Genomic DNA, 7,484 nt, shown 5'->3' on the forward strand with positions numbered 1-7,484 from the left:
TACACAAGGGACAGTGCTTCCTGTCCCTGTAATGTGTATGGCTGTGTATGGCTGAGGCCATACACATTACACAAGGGACAGTGCTTCCTGTGAGGCCATCTTCACCACACAAGGGCCTGTGCTTTTGGCTGAGGCAGACTACATTTCACCAGGGCCTGGCTGCTGTCTGAAGCCATCCACATTACACCATGGCCTGTGCTTCCTGTGAGGCCATCTTCACCACACCAGGGCCTGTACTGTTGGATGAGGCCATCCTCATTACACCAGGTACAGTTCTTCCTGTGTGGCAATCATCACCAAACCAGGGCCTGTGGTGCTGGATGAGGCCATCCACATTTCACCAGGGATTGTGTTGCTGTCTTGGCGAGTGAGGTGAGCCGTGTGGAGGAAATGAAGGAGGATCCAAATGCAGGCAGTCGTGAAGGTGTAAATGTGGTTTATTGAACATGAAAGTCAATACAAACGGCAAATGGAGCTAGAACTAAACTATACAGGGATCAACTGAACATTTCACCAGGGATTGTGTTGCCGGCTGATGCGTTCCACAAAACACAAGGGCCTTTACTACTGGCTGAGGATATTCACATTACACCAGGGCCTGTGGTGCAGGCCAATACCATCCACATTTCACCAGGGCCATTGTTGTTGGCTGAGGCCATACACATTACACAAGGGACAGTGCTTCCTGTAAGGCCATCATCACCACACCAGGGCCTGTGGTGCTCGATGATGCCATCAACATTACACCAGGGCCTGTGCTACTCGTTGATGCCATCCACATTACACCAGGGCCTTTGGTGCTGGCCAATACCATCCATATTTCACCAGGGCCACTGTTGTTGGCTTAGGCCATACACTTTACACCAGGGACACTGCTTCCTGTGAGGCGATCTTCACCACACCAGGGACTGTACTGTTGGATGAGGCCATCCACATTACACCAGGGATTGTGCTACTCGATGATACCATCCACATTTCACCAGGGCCAGTGTTGCCGGCTGATGCGTTCCAGAAAACACAAGGGCCTTTACTACTGGCTTCACCACAACAGGGCATCTACCACTGGCTGAGGCAGACTACCTTTCACCAGAGCGCATGTTGCCGGCTGAGGCCATCTACATTTCACCAGGGCCTGGCTGCTGTCTGAGGCCATTCACATTACACCAAGGCCTGTGCTTCCTGTGAGGCCATCTTCACCACACCAGGGCCTGTACTGTTGGATGAGGCCATCCACATTACACCAGGCACAATTCTTCCTGTGTGGCAATCATCACCAAACCAGGGCCTGTGGTGCTGGATGAGGCCATCCACATTTCACCAGGGATTGTGTTGCTGGCTGATGCGTTCCACAAAACACAAGGGCCTTTACTACTGGCTGAGGATATTAACATTACACCAGGGCCTGTGGTGCTGGCCAATATAATCCACATTTCACCAGGGCCACTGTTTTTGGCAAAGGCCATACACATTACACAAGGGACAGTGCTTCCTGTGAGGCCATCTTCACCACACCAGGTCCTCTGCTGCTCGTTGATGCCATCCAGATTACACCTGGGCCTGTGCTGCTGACCGATATCATGCACATTTCACCAGGGTGTGTGGTGCTGACCAATCCCATCCATATTTCACCAGCGACAGAGTTGTTAGATGAGGCCATCACATTACAACAGGGCCTCTGCTACTGGCTGAGGACATTTACATTTCACCAGGGCCTGTGGTCATGGCTGAGGCCAACTACATTTCATCAGGGCCTGTGGTCATGGCTGAGGACATTCACATTACACCAGGGCCTGTGGTGCTAGCCAATACCATCCACATTACACTAGGGCCAATGTTGTTGGCTGAGGCCATCCAAATTACACCAGGAACAGTACTTCCTGTGAGGCCATCATCACCACACCAGGGCCTTTGGTGCTGGCTGATACCATCCACATTACACAAGGGCCTGTGCTGCTAGCCGTCCATATTACCCAAGGGCCTGTGTTGCTGGCTGATGCCATTCACAATACTCAAGGGCCTGTTCTACTGGCTGATGCCATCTACATTACAGCAGGGCCTGTTCTACTGGCTGATTCCATCTACATTACAGCAGGGCCTGTGGTGCTGGGCAATACCATCGACATTTTACCAAGGGCCTTTGCTTCCTGTGAGGCCATCTTTACCCCACCAGGGCCTTTGATGCTCATTGATGCCATCCACATTAGGGCCTGTGATGCTGGCCGATATCATGCACATTACACCAGGGACAGTGGTGTAAGCTAAGGCCATCCACATTACACCACGGTGTGTGTTGCTAACCATACCATCCATATTTCACAAGGGCCAGTGTTGTTAGATTATGCCATCCACATTACACCAGGTCCTGTGCTGCTGACTGAGGCCATCCACATTGCACCGGGGCCATGGGGTTGGATGAGGACATTAACATTACACCAGGGACTGTGTTACTGCAGATAAAAACTAATTACAGGCTGTTATTTGTGTATCGGTTCTTGCATTGACGGAGTGAGCGATGTATGCTGGGTAATGGCACAGCTAGCGATTGGGTGAATTTATTGCACCGGTTTTATAAACTGTTCTACAATCCTTTTGATATTTGGAAATCTGTCGATCATTCTGCTACAGCTGTAAGATATCTTCTCCAACTCCTCTGAATACATGCAGTCATTTTACCGTCTGCTTTGGCTAATCACGCTCTTACGTATTAAATTAAATTAAATGCCTAATAAAAAAGCTGTTCTTTTTTATTAGGCAAAAACATTTTCGGCAAAAAAACATTATGCAAAAACATTTTCGGCAAAAAAACATTATGCAAAAACATTTTCGGTGCTGTTAAGGAATTCACAGCGACTCACTTGTTTATTTTTGAGAAAGTTTATTTTTTTATCATATCAGATGAGCGGCAGTGACGTCAACGTACTCGATCGTACCACAGGTAAGTGCGAATCTGAATCTGTAGATTTTTTAAAATTATTTTTCTTATTTAAAACCAAAAAGAAAACCCCGAAACAGTGAGCTCACAAAGCTGCTTTTAGCAGTTCCATGGGTTAAGATTAGCAATTTCGTGGAACAGCGAATGACTTAACATTTAATAGCATATATGTTACCACACCACATGTGCTGTAAGTTAGCTAAATTCATTTCTGTTAGCCAATCAAGTTAAGCTTATCATATATCATCATCCAGGGTACAGTGATAGAGAAGTGTGTGCTGACGTTTGCTGTTGTTGCCACTTTGTAAAGTTTGAGGGTTCTAATAAGGGTCAGTGTTGCCAGATTGGGTTGATGCTGAAATTGAAGATAGACGTTATCTATCAATCTAGCTCTCTCTTTATGGCTCTCTCTCTCATTCTGGCTCTCTCTCTCTCTCTCTCTCTCTCTCTCTCTCTCTCTCTCTCTCGATTTTAAACTTAATAACAGCATTACATAATCATTAAATAGCAGACCGATCATCTATGCTGCAAATGAAATACAAATGGACACTAAACAGGGTTTATCTAAATCGTTACAATAGGGTTTAATGTATATATTTATTTATAAGGTGCTTCTGAATTCTGAATACTTTTTTTTTTCTAAACAGGTTCTTCATCAGTCAGCCTATTATTGATTGATTCCTTCCTACATCTGCTTTTTGAAAAACTCCTAAAGGCACTTTTAAGAGCCACGTCAGTCTGTTTGTATCTGTTCTTACTGCTGTCCTTATTGGTCTGTCTCTCTGTTTCTATCCGCATTTCTGTCTCTTTAACTCTTCAGCTTTTTTCTTGTTGTCAGTGTGCTGGTTAACCTATAATTTGCCTTTTGTCTGTCTGCTGCCTTTTCTGTCTGTAATTATTCTTTGTTTCAACATGACACGCCCCAAATTCAGGCCCTGTACATTTTGCCAGACTCCCAATCAGGCAAGCAGAAGAACCTGCTATGTCTGCTTCGGAAGTCTGTCCAGCAAAAAGAAGCTAAAAGAAAAAGTAGAATCATTGGATAGCCAGTGAGCAGAAGTTGTCTTGAAAAACAGAAATGTTTGCCGGATAATTGATTCTGCCCGTATTGCAGTAAGTAAAATTTTTTTTGTTTCATATATTATCATTAAGTTGTTATAAGATGTTGCTGGCACATTAACACAGCTCATCATATGTGCTTTTGAGAACATGCAACAATATTTTATCTACATTTTGCTAAAGACAAACAATTACTTTAACTGTAATACATCAGTGGTGGCTGTATGTATTCATATCAGTATGAATGTGTAAATGGCCTGTATTTGTATAGCGCTTTACTTAGTCCCTAAGGAACCCAAAGCACTTTACACTACATTCAGTCATCCACTCATTCACACACTGGTGATGGCAGCTACATTGTAGCCACAGCCACCCTGGGGCGCACTGACAGAGGCGAGGCTGCCAGACACTGGCGGCACCGGGCCCTCTGACCACCACCAGTAGGCAACGGGTGAAGTGTCTTGCCCAAGGACACAACGACCGAGACTGTCCAAGCCGGGGCTCGAACCGGCAACCTTCCGATTACAAAACGAACTGCCAACTCTTGAGCCACGATCGCTGTGTGTGAATGCTTAAATGGAAACTTCTAAGAAGCTGGTGTGAATATGGGTTAATATTGCATGTTGTATAAAGCACTTTTAGTGCTCCACGAGAAAACGCTATATAAGAGTCATTTCGTTTACCATTTAACAACAGGCTGTGTTTGACTAATTTGTGCCAACTATTTTTTTTATTAATTTCAGGTGCAGAAACTTGAGTCTATAGGCTACAAGCCCATTTTATTCATTGGTAAAAAAGACAAGAATTCACATAAGTGGGTAGCAGATGTTATTACCCATTTGGACCCCACTTCTACTACAAGAAATTTCCTGGAGAAGATGCAGAGGGCTTATGAATTTATACTGTCTAAGGGTAAGAGTGAAGTCTGTTGCATACTTTCAGTCCAGTTAATTAATGCTAATTTATATAGCAACTTTTCACAACAAGTCGTCTCAACTTGCTTTCACAATCAGAATACTTCATTAATCTTTAAGCAAATTGTGTAAGTATATTTTAAGGTCATTAAATAACCATTGAAGGATATGTTATCAAAGGCTTCGTTCACACTGCAGGTCTTAATGCTCAATTCAGATTTTTTTGTCTGCTCGTTCACACTACAAATAAAATGTGACAGCAAACGCGCTCTAGTGTGAACGCCCAAAGCGGCCGCATGCGCAAAAGAAGACGTCACACACATTGCGCTCTGTTTAGACCCAGACCAAACAGTATTTTTTGACTGATGGCCCTTATTATAAAGACTTGTTTGAGACTTTATGTTTCCCAATTTTGCTTTAAGTTATTTTGTTATTTACATATGGCCTAATAATGATCCTTATTGCTGTTTTAGAGAGGAGCGGTGCTTCAAAGGGTAGTTTCAGACTTCTGTCAGAATCTGCAAATAAAATGTTCACGTTTCTCCAACGTTGTCTTACCAACAGTTTAGCTGGATGGCCAGGAAGCGTTCATGATGTCTTCTGTGGTGCTTCTCTGGCGCTGATAATTGGCGTCTGTCTTGTGTCAGTGACGTGGAAGATCGATTTAATGTGACAGGACCGTTCAAACAGCAGTCGCTTTCTAAAATATCAGCTATGTATCGGATTCAGTAACACATACGAACGTGACCCAAATTGGATTTGAAAATATCGGATTTGTGCCGTTCACACTGTCAGACCATGATCGGATATGGGTCGCAGAGGGTCAAAAAAATCGGATTTGCTGCGCTTTCGCCTGCAGTGTGAACATAGCCAAAGTGTAGTTCCTGCTAAATATAAGGCCTTTTTTGAAAAATATTTTTATGAAAGTAAATATGTTTTATAGGAACCTCCACACCAGTGCACCCCAATACCCCCACAGAACAGTAGCTTGTGCAGTCCAAGAATGCCACCAAGGAGCATTGTGCCGACAAACAGACCCACATCAAAGAACACACAGAGATCCCCAGTGAAGAACAGGCAGAGACCCTGATCAACAAGCAAGCAGAGAGCCTCGCCAAGGAGCAGCCTGAGATGACCACCCAGGAACATCAATCTTCTAGGCTCCTCGAGGAGCACCCAAAGAGCCTGTCAGACGAGCAGACAGAGACTGTTTTTGTTCTCAATCTTGTTCCTTTATCTCCTTCTTCTGTTCCATGCTCCCAGTCTTTCCAAAAAAAGAAGAGAGACAGAAGCACCTCACAAACAACCTCTCCCACCTCTCCACCACCTTTTAAACCCGCAGACCAGCCATCTCTGCAGTCTCTTCATCCACCTGCTAGCCACGCGATCTCCCAGTCCTTAAGTGAGGGTGGCCAACATGAAAATAAGAAGAGAAAGAGTAAGTATTGCTTTGCATGTTATGTCTTGAGATTTTTAAGTTTCTTACCCAAAAATGATACATATGTTGTCCTAGAGAACTAACAAACCATTGCAAAGTATTATTCACTAGTTATTTAGCTGCATTTTGGTGTACACTATAAAAAGACTATAATTAAATATGGTCAATCCCTTACTTTAGTTAAGAGGACTTTGTAATTCAACTTGATTGGATTGAGAAAACTAAAACGCACTTTGAGAGAACATTTTAGTTTCTCTCAACAAATAGTGTATGCATTTATATAAACAAGGTCTGGTGGCACTCAATTGCAAAATGAAGGGTGAATTTTTTTGTTAATTTGTTGGTCCTAAGTGAAACTAAGTTTTTACACAGAATTGATTCACAATTTATGGTATGTACTTTAAAAAAAAAACTCAACTGAGGTGGGTTCACTTTTTGACCCCAGAGGACAAATGGAGTATGGCAATCAGGAGGATATTACAGATTTTCACTTGTTGAGTGAAAACTCATATTTGATTTCTTGTGTATACAGAGTCTTATGTTTTTTTTAAATGTAATTTTTCATTTCTTAGGCTGTCGAAGATGTAGTAGGCAGAAGGTGTTCCAGTTTGAAGAAGTCACTGAGAGCAGGATAAATGAGGTAATACTTAAAATGTTTTAATTTGCTTTTCAGTAGACTTTTTACAGTAAGCCTATCTCAAGTTGTTTTCATCCATGCACTACAGCCATGAACTGTGCTACATGGGTAAATTCAAATGTACTTTTGAGATTAGTGAAGGGAAATGATTAATGGAATTACATTAAAAGATTGTATTGTATTTCATGTGTTTGTTCTTAAACAATTCTGCAAAATTAATCACAGACATTGAATACTGCTACATCTTGCTACAAAAACCTACATGGCTAACATAGAAATGACTGTATATGAGGAAGGATCATATTTTTTTCTGTGTAAGCCTATATCCTCAGTTGTTCTTGTTGAATCAGGATCATAGAAAGCACAATTTATAGATCCTGATATATGCTGACCAGCCCTGTCTCACTATAAATAGTAGATAATCATGTGTAGTTTGAAGTGTTTAAATGGACACAATTCAAACAATTCATAATGGGATGATGTTAAGAGATTTTCTACATTATA

General features: G+C 42.7%; 1 long non-coding RNA gene across 1 annotated transcript; it reads left to right on the forward strand.

The window, feature by feature from the left end:
• The first annotated feature begins 3,615 nt into the window (after positions 1 to 3,615).
• On the forward strand, positions 3,616 to 5,906 carry LOC113014083 (uncharacterized). The gene is made up of 3 exons (XR_003270952.1): positions 3,616 to 4,045; positions 4,735 to 4,903; positions 5,849 to 5,906. It is a non-coding gene; the product is annotated as an uncharacterized LOC113014083 (long non-coding RNA).
• Positions 5,907 to 7,484: the final 1,578 nt, after the last annotated feature.

The sequence above is a fragment of the Astatotilapia calliptera genome, chromosome 1 (assembly GCF_900246225.1).
Source record: "Astatotilapia calliptera chromosome 1, fAstCal1.2, whole genome shotgun sequence".
Lineage (NCBI taxonomy): Eukaryota > Metazoa > Chordata > Actinopteri > Cichliformes > Cichlidae > Astatotilapia > Astatotilapia calliptera.